Source organism: Rhinatrema bivittatum, chromosome 4 (assembly GCF_901001135.1).
Source record: "Rhinatrema bivittatum chromosome 4, aRhiBiv1.1, whole genome shotgun sequence".
Lineage (NCBI taxonomy): Eukaryota > Metazoa > Chordata > Amphibia > Gymnophiona > Rhinatrematidae > Rhinatrema > Rhinatrema bivittatum.
The window spans coordinates 374,596,330-374,607,338 of record NC_042618.1 but is presented as its reverse complement, the minus strand read 5'-3'; positions in this window follow the sequence as shown (position 1 = coordinate 374,607,338).

Sequence of the window (11,009 nt, the reverse complement as noted above, 5' to 3'; positions counted from 1 at the left end):
ATATCATTACATTGTTTTTTTAGTTACTATTTTTATTTTCTTATTGTCACTAAGTATTGTCTTGTTTTCCATTTTTAAAAACTTTTATTGTTCTTTACTGTACTTGTCCCCAAGCTTGTCTGGTGGGACAGATGATAAATGGAATAAATGAATGGCAGCTCTGCCGTTCTAACTTTGCTTTATTGAGAAAACAATCATGGCAGCAAAGAGTGGTCATCCAATTGTTTGACCTGCATATGTGTTTCATTGCTTATAATTTTGTTTTATGTTATACTGTACCCCACTCAGCAGGTGAATCTCTTTATGAGTGGTCTATAAATTACTATAATAAATAAATACATACATACATATATAAGAATTTTAAAGTACGGACTAGCTACTCTATTTGGTTTTTTTCTCTGTCCTTGGGGAAGATGTCTCCCAAGAAGAAGACTAAACTGTGGTTGCCACCTGCAGTGACTTCAACACCAAAGGTGCAGCTACAGATGGGGTTCTTTCCTGGAAGTCAGTCTGAGTGAAGGAGGGACCGACTTGGCTGGAGGACAGGTCTTCCTTATTCCCCCTGACTCCATCCCTCTGTCATTGTGCTCTGTTCGTTTGGGCATTGTTCCCGAGCCGTCGTCACATCGAGATGATGCTGTTAGCAGCTTGCAGGAGCAGACTGATGCAGAAGAAGCATTAGTAGGCAGAGACATGGAGGAGAACTATTAGCTATTTCAGGTATTGTGGGAAATGCTGCTCGACCTGTTGAAAGTATGATTGCTATAGCTCTCTTGTCCTTACTTCCCTCTTGAGATCAGGCTTCCTTAGCCCCTCTGGTTAAACCCTCAGTGGTTACCATGGACTCTCTATGATCTGTTTTAGTAAGACTGGCCTCCCCTCTTTCTTCTGTAACTAGTGATATTTCAGTTTTGGTCAATTTGCTGAACACTGGCCCAAATTCAAGTGACAGATTCAAGTATTATTAAGAAGGATATCCTGGAACTTAAAGAAAAGGTCAAGAATATAATTCTTCCTTGGTTCGGGATAAGATAATGATTCATAGACATTTAGAAAATGTAGAGAATCAATCAAGGCAACTTAATTTATGATGTTACTTTCCCAGGACCTTAAGAATTATTTATCTGAAGTTCTTGCAATTCCTCCTTTAAATAACGTTTATAACTGCCTTATAAGAAAAAGTGTACAAAGTCTGGGGTTGGACCTATTTTGTAATCTGGGGCAGGAATGGATGTTCTGAAGATTGGGGAAGGCTCTGCACTTAAGGCAGCTACCAGGGCCACTTCTTCTGGCATCGTTCATTTTTAAGGATGAATTGGATTATGTTATGAGAACTTGTTTCCAGAAAACTTCGGAATTGTTTATGGGTCAGAGGGTTTGGGTTTTTCTTGGCGTCCCTAGAGCTACGCAGAATAAAAGGAAGTCTTTTCTGGCTAGGAGACAAGAAACTAGAGATTTGAGGAGGGAGGGGGGACGGACTACTTTTTTTCTTCGTTACCCTTGCAAATGTCTTGTCTCATGTACACATGCTGATTATGTGTTTTATGAACCAGAACAGCTTTGTGCTTTTCTTTATTTGAAATCTTTTTTTGGTCCTGTAATCTCTGGGGAGGCAAAGGGTGGGGACTCGGGTAAGAGTGTTAAGTGAAATCTCCAGACTGTCCGTTATGCCTTTTGTTTTGTTTGCTTTCCTTGTCACCATTTCTCCTTTTCGCTTGTTGCAATGTTCTTTTCCCTTATTTTGTTTGGTGGGCTATAGATTAATGATGCAGGGCTTTAGTTTGTTTTGTTAGTGATTTCCTATATACTGATGAGTCGTTTTTTCTTGTACTTCCTTTAAATACATAAAGAGTTTTTAAAAAGTACTGACTGGCTGTATGAGGTGAACTTTCTAGACAGTATACAGGTTTGACTTGCTTATTTTATTTCACTTTTCTATTTCTGCTCCATAGACGACCGATTACTATTTTCCATGAATTTTTTTTTTTTTGTAACTGTTTATTTTAGCACAGTGGGAACATACTTCAAGCAATAGAATAACAATGATAAGGACAAGACAAGCTTTATCCCATACAATACCAAGTGGTGTAGAGTGCAAAATGTTTTGATGCCGGGGATAATTCCAATCGGACAGCTATTAAAGATGAACACTGAGGATTGTAGGAGCAGGTGCATGAATTTTCCTTGCATTTACATAAATCTATTTACAAAACTGGTTTTCTGCTGGTTCATGCCTCAGCAGTGACATGAACATATTCATCTTCTGCTGTCCGAATGACATCTTTGACTTGAGCACAGAGAGCTTTATAAAGAGGTGGCAAAGATTTGAGACAAGAAAGAACATCTAAGAAAGACGATTGTGTTGCAGTGTCACCCAGAGAATAAAAAACAGAATGTGCCAGGTTGGTTCCTGTTCCCTCTGAAATATTTTCCTTTGATCCTTGGCAACAAAGAGAAAGTAACTGAAATCAAGGGGAAAGTCTTTCTGACATTAGGTTGCCCACTAGTCACAACAGTGGCACTACCAGGAGATTCTAATCTTGGCTTTCCTGATCACAGATCTTTCTGCTCACATACAGAAGGCATCGCTGCATTCCCTATCTGTTTTGGGCTTTGTTTTATTTTAGTCTCTTTTAAGTTAAATAAATAACTGCCCTTTATTTCCCCAGTGACCATGTTACTAGCGTAAGGAAATCACAACATGAGCGCACAGTCGTATGTAGATTAACTTGCAAGCTGGCCTAGAGTGGTTTAATGGTAACTGCTGCATGCTGCCACATGGAAGACCTGGGTTTAAGTCCCAGGCCCGGTTTCTTCTCCCTACTCTGGCCAAGGTAAGGAGACACTGCATTCTCAGCACCCTGTTTGGGGGGGGGGGGTGGAGCCTTGGCTATCACTTAGTGGAAACACCTTAAGATCCACATTAGCTAGGTCCCAGATGGAGCCACAGTTTCTGGCCCCTGGCTGAAGACTGTCACTGCACTGACTGGAGAGAGCTGGAAGGGGAAAACAGAGGAAAAACCCTGGAGAGCTGAGAAAGTAGACTCATGCAGCTGTAGCCAATTGAGATGGTTTCTAACAGAGCTGGAAGCACAAAGAAGCAGGTGGCAACTGGTGGGCAAAAAATAAAACAATTTACATATTTTAAAACCATTACTTTGTAGGTTATTATATTTTCTAGCTTGATAGCAAGAGCAGTTTCTCAACCTTTGGATATTCATAAGGAACACCTACATTGTATGGCACAACAGTCTTCACTGAGCAGGCACTGTGGACATGGGGAGGACTCATAATGCAAAAAAAAAAAAAATGCTAGGAAATCACTGAAAGCCCCGACAATCTCTCTTCCAATTTTTAAAACAAAGGGAGAGAGTTAGTAATGACCCACATGAACCTATCATGAAGGATCAGCTCCCTCTGCAGGAAACAGAAGTCTGGACAGCCAACACTATTACCTTGGCTGCCAGATGCAGCTGTCAGTGCTCCTTCACTGCTGCTGCTCTCAACGCTGGAACTGGGTCACATCCATTGCTCAATGCATGCTCCTCCCATCTCATTCAGCCTGGGGATAAAACAGAAGCTGAAAGGACTCAAAGACAGAGAAGATGAGGAGATGCTAAGAACATAAGAATTGACATACTAGGTCAGACCAAGGGTCCATCAAGCCCAGTATCCTGTTTCCAACAGTGGCCAATCCAAGTCACAAGATCCTGGCAAGTACCCAAACATTAAATAAATCTCAAGCTATTATTGCTTATTAATTAATATCACTTTATGGATTTTTTTTCTCTAGCAACTTATCCAAACTTTTTTTAAACCCTGTTACTAGGGATGTGTAGCAGGGACGGATACGTTCGATTCGGTATTCATATTCGTCGGGACCCAAATCCGTTACATCCATTTTCGGGGGACCCCAATTCGTCCATTAGTTACATATGGTATTCATTTCCCATTAAAGTAAAAAAAAAAAACCATCCCAACCCTTTAAATTTAATTAACTATAACCCCCCACCCTCCTGATCCCCCCCCAAGACTTGCCAAAAGTCCCTGGTGGTCCAGCGGGAATCCTGGAGTGTTCTCTTGCAGTCGGGCTGTCGGTATTCAAAATGGCACCGATAGCCTTTGCCCTTACTATGTCACAGGGGCTACCGGTGCCATTGGTTGGCCCCTGTCACATGGTAGGAGCAATGGACGGCCGACACCATCTTATACTCCTACCATGTAACAGGGGCCAACCAATAGCACCGGTAGCCCATGACATAGCAAGGGCAAAGGCTATCGGCACCATTTTGAATACTGGCAGCCGACGGCTCGAGTGCAGATCGCTCCAGGACCCCCGCTGGACCCCCAGGGACTTTTGGCAAGTCTCGGGAGGGTCAGGAGGATGGGGGTTTTATTTGTTAGTGATACGTTGCATTCGTGGGGGTTCGCCATACGTTTCGGAACCCCACAAATGCAACGAATAGGGACCTATATGTTGCGGATTGTGCATTCATTCAAAACGAATGCACATCCCTACCTGTTTCACTAACTGCCGTAACCACATCCTCTGGCAATGAATTCCAGAGCTTAACTATGCGCTGTGAAAAAGAATTGTCTTCAATTTGTTTTAAATGAGCTACTTGCTAACTTCATGGAGTTCTCCCTAGTCCTTCTATTATCTGAGAGTAAATAACCAATTTACATTAACTTTTTCAAGACTTTTCATGACTTTGTAGACCTCTGTCATATCCCCCCTCAGTCATCTCTTCTCCAAACTGAACAGCCTAACTTCCTTAGCCTTACCTCATAGGGCAGCTGTTCCATGCCACTTATTTTGGTTGCCCTTCTCTGCACTATGTCTTTTTTGAGAGGCGGCGACCAGAATTGTACATAGTATTCAAGATGCAGTCTCACCATGGAGCGATACAGAGGCATTATGACATCCATCGTTTTATTTGCCATTCCCTTCTCAATAATTCCTGTTTGCTTTTTTGTGTCACATCCTTGACACACAAATGTTGAACTCCCACAGGCTGCACTAGCATCCCCTTTTCTGCTGCTTTTTGCCTCTTCTCCTCTTCTTCCCTCCATTCTGTCCTTGTTAATTTGTTCTCCATCAGACCATTTCATAATAATCTTACAGTACTATAGGGTAGGGGAAGTGTGGTTAATGACATTATTTACATTGCTCTCTTGACCTTCAAATATTTGCTCAGTTTTATGGTCTTTAGTGGTGGGGATGGGGGCAGGGCAGGAGTAAATAACTTGTTCTACTAAACCATAATACTTAATTATGAATGATAAGGTCAGGAAAAGAACTGAAATATGAGTCGGTGCTTCATTGTGTACAGGAACCACTCGGGGTGGGGGTTGGGAGGGGTGGTGAAGGGCAACTATTGCTGGAGCTTAAGAGGGAAAACTGATACAAGTTGTAAAGCAGGACAGAGCTACAGATCAACAGACAGGAATGACTGGAGCCCTATAAAGTTTAATGACAAGCAGATCCTATTTTCAAAAGTATTTCTCCCATTATCTGCTTCTAGAATGTAAATCTGGCTGTTGGCATACTTAGTCATTGATAGTGATATCAAGATAGAAAGATACTGCAACATTTGAATGCTACTGAAGGATCAAAGCTATTGTTTACAACTGAGCCCTGTATTTAAGACCCTGGTTTCTGATTTGCAGCTGTGTTTACCTGCATCAGCTGGAGTGCTTGTGTACAGGGACAGTTGATATAAAAGAGGGCCGGGATGCGGAACAGGGCGGATGCATTCATGGCTGGGTCTACCTACAACATGCATTTTAAACCTCTAAAAACTCTTGAGGTCTTAATTTCTAATTGAAACACATTAACATTAAGGGTCATTAAAGGGAGACTGCAGGAAAGTTACACAATGCTTAGCCCAAGTGGGAGCCTTGTTTGTAAAGCGGGAGAGCTAGCAGCACATCTGTGGGCAGAACAAATGAAGTCGTCCTATTTTGTCTTTATATAGGCTTCTTTGTCACAGGTCCAAACTGTTCTTTTCCTTCACGCAGTCTCTGGGATACTTTAGCAGGGCGCAGGAACAGGACGTGCAGGCCCAGACAGGGCAGAACTACTTTTCAATCAGAATAAAGCCTTTAAAGAGACAATTGCAAAAGAGGTTCAAAACGTGTCTACCAGTGTAACAGGCAGCGGCCTTTCATCTACAGTCAGATGTTTAATATGAAAGGTGTGACATTGTGCTTATCTGATCCCTTCAGAGATCCAGCTCTATGCAGTGTACGGACAAGGCTAACACTGAAGTGACTGGGTTTATGCCAAGGACTCTTTCACCGTGTGCATGCACTATGAATCTATATCTATTATTATAGCTAAAGTTAGCAGTTTATGGCTCCCTTTAAATCCTATTGCAACAGAAATGAAAAACTATTCAAGTCAATAAAAATTATCCTTTTTGAAGGATACATTTTCTGGTTTTAACAACTAGTCTAGAAAAGATTATGACACTTGTATAAAGCCAATTGGCTTGCTTCTTGACTTTTTGCAGATAAGATGGCTTGTGAAGCTCTACCATTGTAACTCAGTTGGCCAGCCCAGTAGCAGTGCTGGGTACTGCCAGGTGGAAGGATCTGAGTTTGCTTTCCAGGTCAGGTCTTTCACTCCCCCGAATCAGCTGGCACAGAGGATGCTGCAGAAGCAATGCTCACAGCCTGCGAAAGTATGACTTAGTCACAGTGCCATGGCGACACCTATTATGGAGAGATTTAGGGCTCAAGACTGCACAGTTCCAGAACCAGTTCTGATGCATGACCCTTGGCCAAATACAGTCGCTGAAATGGTAGGGTTAGGTGAATTGGGAGACGATACAGCAGGATAAAAATGCCTGGGCAGTTGCAAAATGAAGGTTTGCGGCATTGAAGCCCAACCCCAGTACCAATTGAAAGAGAATTCCAAAGGAAAAAAGAAGAAACTGCAGGCAAAACCCACCCAAAACAAAACTAAGGGCCTGATTCACTAAGGCTTTTCTGCTATGCTGCATCTATGGGAAAAGACCTAGATGAATTGGACCCAAAATGTGGATCATCTGCATGTGAGAAACTAGAAACTTCCAAAATATGCTCTGTGTACTTTGTGTTTGGATTTGTGTTTTACTTGTAATTAATATGGCTATTTTTTCTTTTGAGTAACAGCTTTTTCTTACCTAATAATAAAATGTATATGGTCATTAGAAGGCAACTCTCTTGCTGTCAGGAATCTGTTTCCTGAAGATCTTGAAACAGGGCACAGCTCAGCTAGCTTTGCTGAGCTAAATGTTCCCGAGCCTTCACAAGATCCTTAATCAGACAAGAGAAGAGGTGCCTCCTACTGACCATATCAACATATAATTTATACTCCATATGAGTTCTGTCCATTCACTGTACAAGCATTTTTTTTTTAACAAAATCCTCTCTTCAAGTACATTATGCTATCAGTGCAAATCACAGATACCATGTTGTTCTCACATATGATCTACGAAAAGATGTAGAGTCTATTCTAAAAACATAACGCTGCCTTCATCCATCTGTCATGCAAAAATGTTTAAAGCATATTCTGCAGTACAAATTCAGAGAGCTTTTAATTATTATTTAATGCCATATTATTGAAATAAAGACATCTGAAAAATAAGGAACTATGGCTTCTGACTTATGTGCTCTTGTATTCTGAAGAAAGGATCTCTGTGATCTTGAAAATACCTGCTAGCAGAATACCTCACCAAAATCACATGTGCCAAACACAGAAAGACCCTCAAATACAGACCGTGTGTGTGTGTGTGTGTGTGTGTGTGGGGGGGGGGGGTGTCTGTTTCACTAATGCTTACTTCCCATTCTGCAACACAAATTAGAAATAGAAACGTACTGGGCAGCTATGCAGAGGGATCTAGGTTTGATTCCCAGCCTAGATCTTCCACTGACTGGTTCAGTCTGAGCTAGGGATGCTGTGCGGGCAACTCTCACAGCCCCTGTTAGGGGGAGGGAGCCAGTCATTGCACAATGGTGACACTCCGCGGCCAAATGACTGCAGGGATCCAGGAGGAGCCCTGCTGCATGGCCCCCAGCCGTGGGCTGTCCCTGCAATGACTGGACCAAGTAAAATCAGGAAGAAAAATAAAACAGGGGAGAAATGTGCCAATTGTTACAGATGAAGGTCATGGCACCAATTGAGTTAGAAGCCCAAAGAAACAGGAGGAAAATGCAGGCTTAAAAAAAAAAAGAGAGAGACATGGAGAAATAAAAATAGAAATGCATTTCCTTCTATACCAATAAAGTACCACACTACCTATACTGCACCATACATATTAATGTTTCACTTGCATATTACACCATGTTCAATGTATACCTTATTCATTAATTGTTCTCTGTACAAATCGAACGTTGAATGCATAATACTCCTTGTTTAATATATACCTTATTTATTAATTGTGCACTGTTGATTGTTTATTGTTCTTTTGTTCTATGTACACCATGTATATGGTAATTCTAAAGCTGGTTATCTGTAAACCGAAGCAATATGTACTAGTACATGATCTTTGGTATATAAAAATCTTTAAATACATAAATAAATAAATATATTGTGCACAACATAAATTATTAGAGATGTACATTTTCCAAAGAATGAGCAGGAATAACTCTGTATACCCTCAGGGAAATAGGAGAAACAGCAGCAGAATGTGTTGTTTCCGGTTGTTAAGCCAGAAACGCAATATAACCAGAGGCATTACCGAACATCACCAGAACCCGGGAATTGTCTTTGTTCTCTCTCTTCTGTACTATGTAATTCTTTTAGCATTTTATTCTGTTGCTTTAGCACAAATGAATTTAGTACAAATGAATCTGAAATCTCCTGTCCAGCTTCATCTTTAGATCATTTTTTATATTTGTCCAAAAAAAGGTATCGAGGCAGGCAAATTATCCAGAGTTCTGCTATGAGAAGGTAAGATGCAGGTGTGTTGGTTAAAATGGGAAAGGATCATTAAACGGTGCACAACCACCTAAAAGAAACTTTAAGAAAGCAGCACCATATGCCAAGGCTGCAACAAAAGCTCTGTATAGCAAGGGACCCAAATCTTGGACAAAACCATTAATCTGTGGTTTCACCGATGTAAATAACTGAAAACTCTCACTTGCTAGGAAAGATTTGGATGCCAAGAATTAATTTGTGCCTTTACAAATACAACCTGGGCATAACAAGTAGGTATTTCAAACAACATATTGTATAGTAGAAATAACTCAAAATTGTTACTCTTTATTCACTGAACTAATATATTTAGAAAACATTTTTTGGACTATAGCTGTTACTTGCATGAGGAATACTGAATGGTTCAAAACGCATGTCCTAAAACTTTCAGACACATTGGGAAAAAACAATCCAAGACTTGTTTCCACGTCTTACCTTGTCCTATTTATGAAAGAAATTCCTGCAGTTTAAAGCACTTCATGTTTTCTGCCTTGCTGTGCAGAGTTCCAGCTCTAGATCCTTCTAGAGCTCTTTACACACTTGCAGAGTCACAAAACTGAAATGGCACATGAGATTGGAAGGATGCAAGGATATTAGATTACCGGTCTGCACCAGATCATTGTTTCTAGGAGATAATCTATAAATTATTAATCCTCCTAATGTCCTTCAGCAAGTAAGGGGAGCTGCCCGTGACCTATTTCAACCTGCTACATAGCTATAGCTTGAAGAGCGATGGGAACTGGTTTCTTGAATTATCGCACAAAATATAATTATTGTCTCTCATTCAGCTCCAGGTTGTGAGCCTCCATTCAGATGCCAGAAATCCAGTACAGGCAGTGGAGATATGAATCGATGAGTCCGATTCTGTGGCACCGCTATATCTGTTCTGTAGTTATCGTCCCAAGGCTTCTTATCCACTGTCAGTTCAACTTTTAGTTATGATCACTGAGGAACTTTGCAAAAAATGTGAATCTACCCAGGTTAACATTTCTGAGAAAATTCTAAGATATTGCTTGATAACAAGCAGATCTCTTTGTTATTTGTTGAACTGAATCTTCAAGCAGCAGCACCAGAAAAAAAATGTTCAAATAAGTTAGTAGCAGTAAAAACTAAGTAATTATGATATTTTGTTTCTGATCTTTGCTTCACTCCTGAGACAATATTAGTATTTAGAGATGTCTGAAAGCCTTTCTTCCAGCTCTGACCATTTATGGAATTAATTTTCAAAAGTACTTTATGCCCACAAATTGTGCTTTGAAAATCAACTCAGGGATTCGGTCCTTAAAAGTATAGACAAAACTTGTACCGGCAGTTAAAGTAGGCATTCTGAGGGGGGAAAGTGGTTGGAGCAGGGAAAGAATTTACATACAGGGAGGATAACTTTTAAACAAAAGCACATGGCAGCATACATGTGAGTCTACGGCTGCAAGCAGATCTATGCAAGTATTTTATAAAGCACACATCTCTCTACCCCGCAACATACATGTGTATGAAGACTTAAGCATGAATATATGCAATGCATTGAAGGCGCCTACTTTTCCTTACCTATTTTAAAAACATCTGCGTGTATATTTTACACACAAAAGTAGGCCTTATTTGCGTAAACTGACCAATTTTAAAGCCTGCACGTGTACGTAAAATTAACCAGTTTACCAATTAGTCCATCATTTCACCCAGTTCTTCTCTGGGTCATCGAGACCTTCCTGGTTCTTCAGGCTGAGATCCCCCCAGTTCAGCCAGATCTGCACCCCAGTGAGTACTACACAATCAAAACATTTAATATCACATATGCCAGATAATTAGCAGATGTAAAAATACACCAGTACATTGCCAAATGCACATGTGTGTCTTTCAAAATAGTAACTCAGTCGTGTTGGATCTGCTCAGGAGCTCCCCTATACTGCCCCTGTTTACGCACATATGTGCATGCAAAAGTGCCCACAGATTTTGGCCCTATATAAGTAGTTATAAAATGACCCTCCCTGCTTCTGTTTACTTTTATGGCATTAAAAAGGGATATTCCTTTGGGCATGTTAGGCCAGGGCAG